At 43.5% G+C, this 13,458-nt stretch overlaps 1 protein-coding gene across 1 annotated transcript in view; it reads right to left on the bottom strand.

Annotated features, from left to right (window-relative positions):
* The window catches only part of Stk4 (serine/threonine kinase 4), a 90,100-nt gene that overhangs the window by 37,319 nt on the left and 39,323 nt on the right, over positions 1-13,458 (bottom strand). The gene's annotated exons all lie outside the window — the stretch shown is intronic.

Genomic DNA, 13,458 nt, shown 5'->3' with positions numbered 1-13,458 from the left:
GTGTTATCTCTAAGCAGTGCCCAACACCTACCCATTTTTGAGAAGACAGTATTTGGGGCCTTAGCAACTGGGAATTCCATCAAGTATGCTCTTTACAATTTCATAAATGCTAACTGTGTCACTGTGGGGGTTGTGTGATTTTTTTTTTTTAGTAGGTACTCAAAACTTGCTAAACTGGGCTGTTATGTTTAAATCCTGTTTATATAAGTCCTGAGGCATGTATATCTTGAGTTCTAAAAGATTACTAATGCAATAAACTAAAATTACCTTACTGATTAAATATTTATTACAAAAAAAACCTAGTAGGCACCTTTCAAAAGGGCTTAAGAGGCCAGGCGTAGTGGCACACGCCTTTAATCCCAGTACTCGAGAGGTAGAGGTAGGAGGACTGCCATGAGTTCAAAGCCACCCTGAGACTCCATAGTGAATTCCAGGTCAGCATGGGCTATACAGTAAGACCATATCTCAAAAAAACCAAAAACAAAACAAAACAAAACAAAAAAGGCTTAAGAGGCAAATTTTGGGAAATGAACAATACAAAAAAACACCGATTTGAGGGCTGGGCTTAGCATTTAAGGTACTTGCTTACAAACTGTAAGGACCTAGGTTTGATCCCCCAGTACCCACGTAAGACAGATGTACATGGTGGTGCATGCATCTGGAGTTCATTTGCAGTGGCTAGAGGACCTGGCGCACCCATTCTCTCTCTCTCTCTCTCTGATAAGTAAAAACAAAATAAACATTGATTTGAATCTAGCCTGGGCTACCTACATAATGAGTTCCGGGCCAGCCTGGACTACAGAAACACTGTCTCAAGAAGAAAATGTAGAAGGCTAAGGCAATGGCTCAGTGGGTAAAGCAACTGCCACACAAGCTTAAGACCTGAGTTTGGATCTGCAGCTCCTACACAAAAGCCAGGAGCTGTCATGGGCTTCAGCAATCCCAGCATGCCTAAGGACAAGGAAGGAGGTGGAGATAGGACCATTTCCCAGAATCTCACGGACCAGCTAGCCCGGCGAACAGAGCAGTGAGCAGAGAGACACTCTGCTTCAAATGTGAAGTTGTCCTTTAACAACTAAATGATTAGTTAAAAGCTTATATATGGCTGGAAAAATGACATATCAGTTAAGGCACTTGCCCGCAAAGCCAAAGGACCCAGGTTCAATTCCCCAGGACCTATGTAAGCCAGATGCACAAGAGGGCGCATACATCTGGAGTTCATGTGCAGTGGCTGCAGACCCTGGTGCACCCAATCTCTTCCTCTCTCTCTCTCTCCCTCCCCCCCCCTCTCTCTCTCTCTCTCTCTCTCTCTCTCTCAAATAAATAAATAAATACTTTTTTTAAAAGCTTATATATAAAAACTGGGCATGGTAGTGCATGCCTTTTTCCCAAGCACTCAGGAGGCAGAGGTAGGAGGACCACCATGAGTTTAAGGCCACCCTGAGACTACATAATGAATTCCAGGTCAGCCTGGGCTACAGTGAGAGCCTACCTCGAAAAACCAAAAGAAAAAAAAAAAAGCTTATATATAAACTAGGTGTGATGTTGCACATCTTTAATTCCAGAGACTGAGGAAGGACTGTCAGGAGTTCAAGGTCAGCCTGAGCTAGAGTGAGACCCAGCCTAGAAAGAAACAAAAAACTTACGTATGTATGTATTTACGCATGTCAATCAAATTAGCAAAAAGCTACAGATGACAGGTGAGGGGAGATGTTGGTTTTGCACAGTGCTGAGGGTTGAGCCCAGGGCCTGTGGTGCTAAGCAAGCATTCTACTAACTAAACCATATCTCCAGGCCCTAAAGATGATTTTGGAAGCAACACAACAAATTCCTATCTGCTATTTGTAGTTGATAATGACTTGTTTTAGAAATTGAGGAAATTTTTCCCTATTCTGGGGAGGGGGATCCGATGAGTTAGTTTCCGATCCTATCACAGTAAACAGAGACTTTCAAATTCTTCAGTCTTCTACTAAGGTATGATAAACTTCAGCAAACATCGTAGACGTAAAATACTGTATGGAGGGCCCTAGTCAACAAATGCTTTAGCTGAGCCCTTCATCCATCAGTGAGCCCCAGCTGGTACTGCACCAGCTGACCTAAGCTGAACTAAGCTCAGCTGACCAGACAAGACCAGAAGAAATGGCAAGGTAAGGGCAGCCTTCTTGCAACCTCCAGAATCATGAATGAAATACAGTGGTTGCTACTTTTAGCCACTGTTGTTAAGAGATAAAAGCTAAACGAATCAACAGTCTTACTGACCCTCCCCTAAATCCTCACTCACACGCCATCTATCCACAGAGTCATCCTTTAGGAACACAGGTGCAGGCCGTGGGGAGATGACTCAGCAGTCAAACCTGCCGACCCAAGCTTGATCTTCCTCGGTGCCCACATAAAGCAGGAGACAAAGTGGCACACGCATCTATAACCCCAACATGACTACAACAACCTTAAGTGGAGGCTGGAAAATCTGAAAGCTTGCAAGCAGCAGTAGACAGAGACCCCATCTCAAAAAGAAGGTAGAGGGCTGGAGAGATGGCTTTGCAGTTAAGGCATTTGCCTGTGAAGCCTAAGGACCCAAGTTCAATTCCCCAGGACCCACGTAAGCCAGATGCACAAGGTGGTGCATGCACCTGGGGTTTGTGTGCAATGGCTGGAGGCCCTGGTGCACCCATTCTCTCTCTAGCTGCCTCTCCCCACAACCTCTCAAATAAATAAATAAATATTTTAAAAAGAAGGTGAAAGGAAAGGAGAAACACACGCCATTGCTTGCACACCCATACACATACAGACCATACACACAAGTAACTAATAAAAACAGAAGGGGGACCCAGGAACAAACTCAACTTCCCGGCGTTCTACTGGGTGCTCTTTCACGTGACGCTCACCTCCGAGCTTCCCGACCACAACACAAGTCAGGGAGAAGACATGCACTTGTGAGGTACCACCAAGTGACAAAGAATGGCTTTCATGGGGCCCCACAGGCTCTTTCAGGCATATGTTGTCATTCCCATTTTATAGATGAGAAGTCTGTCTAAGATTTCACAGCTATGACCAACACGGAGAGGAACTGAATGCCAGCTGTCAGGCTTTAAGCCTGGTGAGCTGTCTCTTATATTGTGAATTCTCTAAAATCAAAATGAAGATTCATGCTATTAGGTTGAGTGAAGAAAGAGTGAGGGAATGGAATTTTCCCAGGAACAGGATCTGTGGACCTTTCTTTCAGCGTCCTTTTAGATGTTCAAATGCTGGACGGTTAGCAGCCTGTCGGGGCTGAAAAGCCAGAGGATCCCATCAGCCTGATGAAAGGCGAGCGGTGCTCCCCTCTCCCTGAAGGGAAGCTTTGTTTTTTGTTTTGTTTTGTTTTTTTTCTGTACTGCCCCAGGAATGAAAACATTCGGCGAATAATACGAGACACCTGAAGCCAAAGGGAGACTGGGCCAAGTGAACCATGAAAGCGCCCCATCTTGCTCAGAGTCTTGTGTCTGATGCAAGAAACGCATGAAACCCTACACGGTTGCGGGCCTGGGTTTCGCTGTAGGCTCCTCTGCTGAGGTAAACTGACAATCCGTCTAAACCCACAGAAGAGTAAAATGATGAGCATCTGTAATTTCTCCACTTTTCTTGGAAAAATGCAATGTGAAAAAAGAAAAGCAGAAAAACAAACTGATAAAGAGATAAAGAAAAATGACATATACATAGTGGAATAATGTTCAATAATACAAATTTAAAATATATATGCTAAAATCATATAAAAGATTTTTTAAAGTCATACAAAAATTTAAAAAGCATGAAAGGTAACAGGTTGTCTGATTTCATTTATATAAAATATCCAGAATAGGCAAAGTCAGAGACAGAAAACAAATCAATGGTTGTCTGTAGATAAGGAAGAATAAGAAATGACAGAAAGGCTGAGAAATTTTTTTGGCTCTATAGTCAAAGGCACTTGCTTAAAAAGCCTGTCAACCTGGGTTCAATTCCCCAGCACCCACATAAAAGCCAGACCCCAAAAGTGGTATATGTGTCTGACATTCTTTTCTTTTTTTTTTTTAAATTTTTTATTTATTTATTTGAGAGCGACAGACACAGAGAAAGACAGAGGGAGAGAGAGAGAATGGGCGCGCCAGGGCTTCCAGCCTCTGCAAACGAACTCCAGACGCGTGTGCCCCCTTGTGCATCTGGCTAACGTGGGACCTGGGGAACCGAGCCTTGAACCGGGGTCCTTAGGCTTCAGAGGCAAGCGCTTAACTGCTAAGCCATCTCTCCAGCCCCTGACATTCTTTTCTAGCAGCAAGATTCCCTGGCATACGCCACACACACACACATACACACACACACACTTGCAAATAGTTTTTTTTAAAGTGACTGATAGGATTTAGAGTTCAATAGTAGTAACAATTATACTATCTTGTTAATATTGTAAAAGTTACTGAATGGTATACTTTAAAATGGTAAACTTAGCTGGGCATGATGGCACACACCTTTAATCCTAGCACCAGGGAGGCAGATGTAGAATCACCATGAGTTTGAGGCCACCCTGAGACTACATAGTGAATGACCGGCCAGCCTGGGCTCTAGCAAGACCCTACTTCAAAAATCAGACGGAAAAGTAAATTTTATGATATATTAGTTATGTCCCAATCTAAAATTAAAAACATTTTAATTATGTTATGGTGATGGTTGCACAACTCTGTTTTTTAAAAAATAACACTTTAGGGCTGGAGAGATGGCTTAGCGGTTGAGCACTTGCCTACGAAGCCTAAAGACCCCGGTTCAAGGCTCGATTCCCCAGGACTCACGTTAGCCAGATGCACAAGGGGGCACATGCATCTGGAGTTCGTTTGCAGTAGCTAGAGGCCCTGGCGCGCCCATTCTCTCTCTCTGCCTCTTTCTCTCTGACTGTCACTCTCAAATAAATAAATGAAAATAAACAAAAAAAAATTTAAAAAAAAAATCACTTTAATCCCAGCACTTGGAAGGCAGAGGTAGGAGGATCGCCATTTGAGTTCGAGGCCACCCTGACAGTCCACAGTGAATTCCAGGTCAGCCTGGGCTAGAGTGAGACCCTACCTCGCAAAACCAAAAAAAAAAAAAAAAATCACTGAAGGACTGGAGAACTGTGTTGTGCAAACATGAGGACCTGAGTTCAGTCCCTAGTGCCCATGTAAAATGCCGGACACAGGCACAGCCACAGACAACTATCACCCCAGCACATAAGGGTGGAAACAGGAGGGTCACCAGGCTTCACTGGTCAGGCAGTCTGAGAAATGGGGAGTGCCAGCTTTTGTGAGAGATGCTGTCTCATGGCGGAGACACCTAACATCTTCCCCTGGCCCTTGCACACGTGTGCAGGGGTAGACATCTGCGCACCCACAACACAAACACTGAACTATATGCAAATGAGTCAATCCTATGGCTCATGAATTATATGCCAATAGCTAAATTATAAACCAGAGCAACAAGACCCCTTTCTGCTGTGTGCTCTCATTTCTGGATTTAGATCAATGGTGCCAGGACAGTCATAGCTGAAAAGAGCTTGACCAAAGAAACAAAGCCTCCTTTCCCTTTGGAATGACCCTCTAGGTTTATGACTCTTCCATTTCAAATCTTCATTTTTCAAGCTGTCACTAAGTAAACCACAGTGGTCAGCCTAGTCTTTCTTTAATTCCTACAATAACTCTTCTTTACTTAAATGGTCATTAATTCTGACCAAAGTAGAGAATGAGGGAACAGCCCACATTTTCTTCTTTGCTTTATGTATAAATATTTGTAAGAAAAACACTCCAGTAACTCCTCAAGGTTTCCTTTTGTTTTAGGGTAATATGTGTAACATAAGCTTCTTATCACAGGATTTTTGTCTTATTTTTAAATCTAACATTTATTGTGCACGTGGCTTCTGATTTTGCTTCCATTACAGGCACTAAAGTGCTTATATGCATCATCTCATTTACTTGCACAAGTTGTTACCCAATGGCTCTGCGTAGACACAAATATTCCTTTGAGTGTTCTTGAATCCACTAGGAGCTACCACAATCAAAGGTCACAAGAGGGCCTGGAGGCCAGACAAGCTCTCTTCAGTTAAGCTCTTTGAGTGGCTGCCTCTAAATGAACTGACTTGACTTCTGGGCAGTAAAACTCTTAATGCTAGTGAACTGCAATATTTCTACTCAGAAACCTGGATCTAAACTTCAAAGAGTTACTGACAAGCAACAGGGACAACAATCGAAGAGCCTGCAAAAGTTCTCATTGGTTCTTCATGTCTCCTGAGCTTCCAGGTTCCTGCTCAAGTAAGTCCTCCTCAAGTCAGCCTGACTGGGGGAGGGAGCAGGGGACACATCTATCTCACCTGCTCCTGCCATGTGGAGCTCTCTGTAATTTTCTTCTATTTTCCACTCTAAATCTAATATCCCTTTTCAGTTTTCCAGGCCCATGCTCAACTTCCATATGGGTTTATCTATGCCCCTTCCTTGAACAAATGTAATGGTTTAATAACGAAAGAAAGGAAAGAGTCAGGCACATTGGTAATCACCTTTAATCCCAGCATTCTGTAAGCAGAATTAGGGGGAACAGTGAGTTCAAGGCCAGCCTGAGAATTCCAGGTCAGCCTGGGTTAGAGCAAGACCATACCTTGAAATAGAAAGAAAGAAAGAAAGAAAGAGAGAGAGAGAGAGAGAGAGAGAGAGAGAGAGAGAGAGAGAGGGAGAGAGATATGGATGAATGGATGGGGAAGGAAGGGAGGGAGGAATGGGGAAGGAGAGAGAGGAAGAGTAGGGGAAGGAGAGAGAGGAGGAGGGGAGGGAAGGGAAGGGGAAAGAGAACATGCAAAAATACCTCTGGGTGAGAATGAGCCATAACCTGGTCATTGCCAGGATTCCCATACTGGCCTCACAGTTTACAGTTATTTGAAACACCTTACTTTCCTGGTTAAGTGCTTGCCTGTGAAGCCTAAGGACCCTGGTTTGAGGCTCGATTCCCCAGGACCCATGTTAGCCATATGCACAAGGGGGCACACGCATCAGCAGTTCATTCGCAGTGGCTGAAGGCCCTGGAGAGCCCATTCTCTTTCTCTCTCAAATAAATAAATAAAAATAAAAAAAATTTAAAAAAAATTTAAAAACCACTAATTCCAAGTTGGTATTTTTTACAACAAACATACATCTATTTTTTTTTTTTTACTTATTTGTGTATATTGCACACAATAGGGTCTCCTGCTACAAACAAATATCAGACAAATGTGTCACTTTGAGTCCAGTTTTAACATGGGCACTAAGGAACTGGACCCAGACCAGTAGGTTTTGCAAACAAGCACTAACTGCTGAGCCATCACTCAGCCCTTCTTTATAGATACATTTAAGTTGATATTTAAAATGTATTCCCAGGGCTGGAGGGATGGCTTAGCTGTTAAGGAATTGCCTGCAAAGCGAAAGAACCCAGGTTCGATTCTCCAGTACCCACATTAGCCAGATGCACACATCTGGGGTTTGTTTGCAGTGGCTGGAGGCCCTGGTGTACCCCCCTCTTCCTCCCCCTCCCTCTTTCTCTGTCAAATAAATAAATAAATAAAAATAAAATGTATCCCAGGGCCAGGCATGGTAGTACACGCCTTTAATCCCAGCACTTGGGAGACTGAGGTAGAAGGATCGCTGTGAGTTCGAGGCCACCCTGAAACTACACAGTGAATTCCAGGTCAGCCTAGACTAGAGTGAAACCCTACCTCAAAAAACAAACAACAACAACAAAAAAGGATCTCTAGGCTAGAGAGATGGCTCAGTGTCTGCCAAGCCTAAAAGCCCAATAACCAGGGTTTGATTCCCTAGTACTCACTTAAAGCCACATGCACAAAGTGGGGCATGCATCTGGAGTTTGCCTATAGTAGCAAAAGGCCCTGGCACGCACATTTCCTCTCTCATTCTTTCTCTCTCTCCTTGCAAATAAGAATGTGTGTGTGTGTGTGTGCATGTGTGTGTCTATATATATATTTTAATATATCCCTCTTTTCTTTCTGTTCTTTTGTTTGGTTGGTTGAGTTTTTTTATTTTTTCGAGGTAGAGTCTCACTCTAGCCCAGGCTGACCTGATTCTCTGTAGTCCCAGGCTGGTCTAGAGCTCAGTTATCTTCCTACCTCTGCCTACCTACTACCTCTGCCTACCACATGCTGGGACTAAGGGCATACATCACCACACCTGGCCCCATCTTCTTTCTGAACCACAGTAAGCAGATGAGAACAGCTTGAGCATTAGAGAAATATGGTCAGCAACTGATCAAAACTGATTAGCTGCCTCTCAGGTATAACAGCCAAGGCCTATCTTCTGGATTCCTTTGCTCTTCACCATTAGGCCAATATTCTCTGTGGGAAAATCTATTTCCCTATAGCTATTGTGGCTCCTCTTCCCAACGTAACTAGACTGGAACACCTTATATTCCAAAAAAAATACAGGTCTTGAGCCTTTCACCCAAGTCACACAGAGGTCTGGTACTTGCATATCCTAGTATGTGGTCTGGCAGAGTGGCTTGAATGAATTTTCAGGCACCAAGAGTCTGTGTTCTTTGGCTCATCCCAAGAAAATGAAGAATGTTAATGGTTTCCAAAGATAAAAGTGGGCCCAACATCTGGACACCATAAGAGAAACTGAAACCGCATAGACAATTAAGAGTTAGTCTCCATTCTGGCAGAATGACCTTGAATTATTTTTGAAAAAATGAGAAAAGTCCAAGAACCAAAATGTCTACTTTTCTGTTGAAAATCTCACCCAGGAGGGAGCTACTGATAAAATACAGTTAACCACAGACCAACTTTTAGGGATGGGAGGAAAAAAAGCAGTTAGTACTAAATTCCCCAGTGCTGAGAGGAGAGCTTGTGACTTTATGAAGGATGGCTCCTGGGGATATGGAGTCTGGCTTCTTTAAACCTGTCAGCTTGTATATCGAGCTATTTAATAGATTCTCAAAACATCTATCATCCTATTGCCAAGGAATTTAAAACACATACACACTGGCCCTGTCTTCTCTACATATTTGTGAAACTTTACTCAACCGGTGGGTGACCCTCCTTTTTAGGTCAACCATTTTCACGGCAGAGATTAAACGTACTCAAGGTGGCCCTTACAAAAGACAGTTAACATGAGATTGAACAGGAGTGATCATGACTGAAGGAATATTTGGACACAACACAAGAGTGGAAAAGATCACTCTCATAGGTTGTAAGATTCATAACACACTTATTATACCACCCTCACTTTTAAACATTTATAAATTGTATGTACACCTTTTATTTATTTATTTATTTATTTAATTTATATGTTACCTTCCCCAAACTACAAAACAGGAACTATTGTGTCCCATGTGTTTTTCCTAGGGGCAAAGAAACTAGGATCAAAACAGGGAATAATGTGGTGAAGCAGACCCAGTCTATGAGACCCAGAACTAAACTTCCAAGACAAAGACTGACGACAGAAGCTACTGCACTACTTAGACCTTCTTCCTCCTCTCACCTTCTTCTGAACTCTGACTGCAGCAGAACCACCTGTGTGCTTAAGTGTACACAGCCAAGTACACTACCTGAAAGGCCAGTGTGATGCTGATTGACAGGCAAGCCTATGTAGATGCTTACACTCTGTAACTTCTCAAGTCACCAGAATTTGGACAGTAAGCTTTTTTACAGTTATAAAAAGAAGTGTTCACTGTTCTTCACAAGTCAAGGATTTGACTTTGTGTCACAGCAGTGGGGGAAATGGAAAATGGAATGTGAAAGGAATGGGATGATCACTCTGTGCAATGCAGGTGTTTACTGTTACCTAAGGAATGGGATGATTGATCCCTCTGTGCAATGTACCAAGACTTTCCTGTATCTCTTTGTTTCTAGATATCTTTGTGATTACATAGCAAAGAATGTTTCTTGCCTCAATTCCACTTATGTGACCTATGTAGCCTGTGACTTCTTGTAATAGCCCCCCTTGTTTAATAGTGTGTGATTTTGTGGTTTAACTCCTGACCCTGTTTTTACTATAAACATCACGTGGTTATTGCCAATAAAAGTGGACAGTCCAAACAGGAAAAAAAAAAAAAAGAAGTGTTCAAATACTTGCTGTACTTTATGTCCTAATCACCATACTTGCAAATGCTATAATCAAAGTCAGAGAGAATGAAACAGATAAGACACAGCAACCTCCTAATGGGCTGGGGGTCAAGAATGTCTCCCTTATACAGCTCGATGTGTATCTAATGGACAGTGCTGAAATGAATCCCTTCAACAAGAGCCTGGCCTCTGGTTTCAAAGGAGAAGGCGCACAATAGGTGCCTTCATGAGACAGGACTTTCTGGGGAACTATAAATGTGTCATGTTTTTAACAGCCAATACTACCAGTCATTTATCTAAAACACACTTCTGGGCTGCCCTCACTTAATTATGCTACCATGCTTTAAAAGCTCCATCTCAGAGAGGTTAGTGTCACCAGTGCTCTAGGGAACACACTGGAATTTTATGACCTAGTATGAGTTTTAAAGAGAAATCACCTCCCTCCCTCTCTTTCTCAGTTCAGAGTCTAACTAGACCAGCTTGAGTCAATGAGAACAATTCTGCATCAGTGGTCTACCTTCTGCTTCATTAGCCTAATGAGCCTAGAAAAGAAGAAGCAGGAACAGGCGACATGCACCTCTTGGAAACGTGCTGAAGACAAAACATAGGCACTGAGCACTGTAGAGGAGGACCACTGCATTCCAGACTTTAGAAGACAGGTGCCTCATTCCCTCCTGCAACTGGACAGAGCACTGAACCAACTACTAAGCTACACATCGTGTGATTCGAACTCATGCCATCTTGTTGCTGTTGTTGATTACTGTGGCCTCTGGGGAAAAACCTGTTCCAGCCGGCCATAGTGGCTGTGTCCTATAACCTCAGTACTGGAGAGACCAGAGGCGGGTGATCTCTGTGAGTTAAGGTCAGCCTGGTCTAATGATGTCAACATAAAACACTGAAGTTTGTTTTTGTTTTTTCTTTTGGTTTTTTGAGGTGGGGCCTCACTCTAGCTCAGGCTGACCTGAATTTACTATGTAGTCTCAGGCTGGCCTCGAACTCATGGTGATCCTCCTACCTCGGCCTCCTGAGTGCTGGGATTAAAGGTGTGTGCTACCATGACCTGCCATTGAAGAGTTTTTAAATGATAGGTTTTTTTGTTTTGTTTTTCGAGGTACAGTCTTACTCTAGCCCAGGCTGACCTGGAATTCACTATGGAGTCTCAGGCTGGCCTCGAACTCATGGTGATCCTCCTACCTCTGCCTCCTGAGTGCTGGGATTAAAGGCATGCACCACTATGCCCTGCAAGTTTTTTATTTTTCTTTTTATTTTAGACAGACAGACAAACAGAGAGAGAGAGAGAATTGGCATGCCAGGGCCTCAGCCACTGCTTGACTCGCCTTTGTGTGTCTGGCTTACGTGGGATCTGGATAGTTGAACATGGGTCCTTAGGCTGAGGCAAGCACCGTAACTGCTAAGCCATCTCTCCAGCCCACAATATTGATTTTTGTATATAACGTTTCAATAAGTCAGTTCTATAGATGATCTGCTGTATTTTTCAATTATGTTAGAAGACTTGGTGAAGACCACTTAAAACTACATGCTGCAGAAGGAGAGCACAAACTCAAAGTTGATAAAGAGATCTAGGAAGAGGGTGGGAGACGGCTCAGAGAGTAAAAGCACGGCCTGCACAAGTCTCCCTGTAGGAGCTCAGAGCCCAGGAGCCAGCACGAGGTCCAGACACCGCAGTGCAGGACTCTGTGATCCCAGCGCACCGACAGGGACAATGCAAGAATCCCCGGAAGCTCGGCACAGCCTGGCCTGTGTGGCAGGGAACAAACAAGGCAAGGATGACACTCTGAGGCTCTTCTCTGACCTCCACACACACGCCAAGGCATGCACGTGTCCATATGCACACACAAAGAGAAAAGAAACCTGGGAGGAGGAAAAGTGACTATGTTGAGATGTTTCACTGACTTTAGTCTTAAGCTTTGTTAAGTATGAGGCATACAATGTCCTAACAAAATAAAATGCATTGTCCTCGTATCCCGGAGATTACTAAAAGTTAAAGGTAAATAAATAATGATCTTGGATTAAGAATGAAGCCTATTACAGAAGGGATTAGTAAACAGGAGGAAAAAAATAACTCATAGCCTATTACAGGGCACCCTCTGCTGGCCTAGAGAAAGCACAGCAACCCCAACAATGATAACAACGTGTTTCATTGCAGGGCAAACAAGGTCTTCTTAAGTCCTTAATCAAAAAGGAAAAACCGGGCTGGAGGAGAGATTGCTTAGCAGTTAAGCGCTTGCTTGTGAAGCCTAAGGACCCTGGTTACTCCATTCCCCACGACCCACGTCGTTTGCAGTGGCCGGAGACCCTGGCACGCCCATTCTCTCTCTATATATATATATATTTGTCTCTCTGTGTGTCTGTCATTCTCAAACAAATAAAATACGAATTAAAAAAAAAAAGGAAAAACCATGTCAGGAGCTGAACACAGAACACAAAGCATTAAGCATTAGTCATGGGCATGAAGGGTCAACCCCCAAGAAGAATCGGAAAGCCAGGAGTAGTGGCACAGAGACCTAGGAGGCCCTTGATCCCCAATACAGAAAGGAGGAGAAGGGAAAATTAAAAAAAAAAAAAAAAGAAAGAAAAACAGCCAAGTGTGGTGGCCCACACATTTATTCCCTGCCCTGGGTAGGAGGATTGCCATAAATTCAAGGCCATCCTGACACTAATAGTGAATTCCAGGTCAGCCTGGGCTACACTGAGACCCTACCTCAAAAAACCGAAAAACATTTTTTAAGAGAGAGAGTGTAAAACAGGATATGGTGGCACAGGCCTTTAGTCCCTTTAACCTGGGCACTGAGGAAGCTAAGGTAGGTTCCTGCCAGCCTGGGCTACAGAGTGAGTTCCAGGTCAGCTTGGGCTACAGTGAGACCCTGCCTCAAGAAGAAAAATAATGAAGAAAAGATTCCTTTCATAGAACTTTTAAACTTATTTGAGCATCTTTAACTAAGTATTGGTAGCTATGGTAGCATGAAAGAAAGATGTCCCATGTGCCTTGAAACACTTGGTCTCTAGCTGGTTGGCAGTTTGGGAAGTTGGGAGCCTTTGGGAGGCTCAGCCTTGCTGGAGGAGGGATGTCACTCAGGGCAGACACTGAAGTCTATTAGTCCAGTGTACAAGATGTTCACAAGGGAGCAGACTTCCCCCCCCACCCGGAGATCTGACAGGATGTGACGCCCCAGCTGTGTGCTCTGCCCTTCCTTCCCCACAATGATGAAACGTCTCCTTAAAACTGCTAAAATAAACCCTATCCTCCCATAAGTAACAAGAAAGTAACTGCTACTGTAACCTTGGGTTAAACACACTATCCCCAAACAGACTGAAGATACATATAGTATTTAGAACACCACTGTACTTTGAGATGAGTTATGCAT

This window comes from Jaculus jaculus, chromosome 8, assembly GCF_020740685.1.
Source record: "Jaculus jaculus isolate mJacJac1 chromosome 8, mJacJac1.mat.Y.cur, whole genome shotgun sequence".
Classification (NCBI taxonomy): domain Eukaryota; kingdom Metazoa; phylum Chordata; class Mammalia; order Rodentia; family Dipodidae; genus Jaculus; species Jaculus jaculus.
Note: the sequence above shows the minus strand (reverse complement) of the source record. Positions and strands in the feature narration are given on the sequence as shown.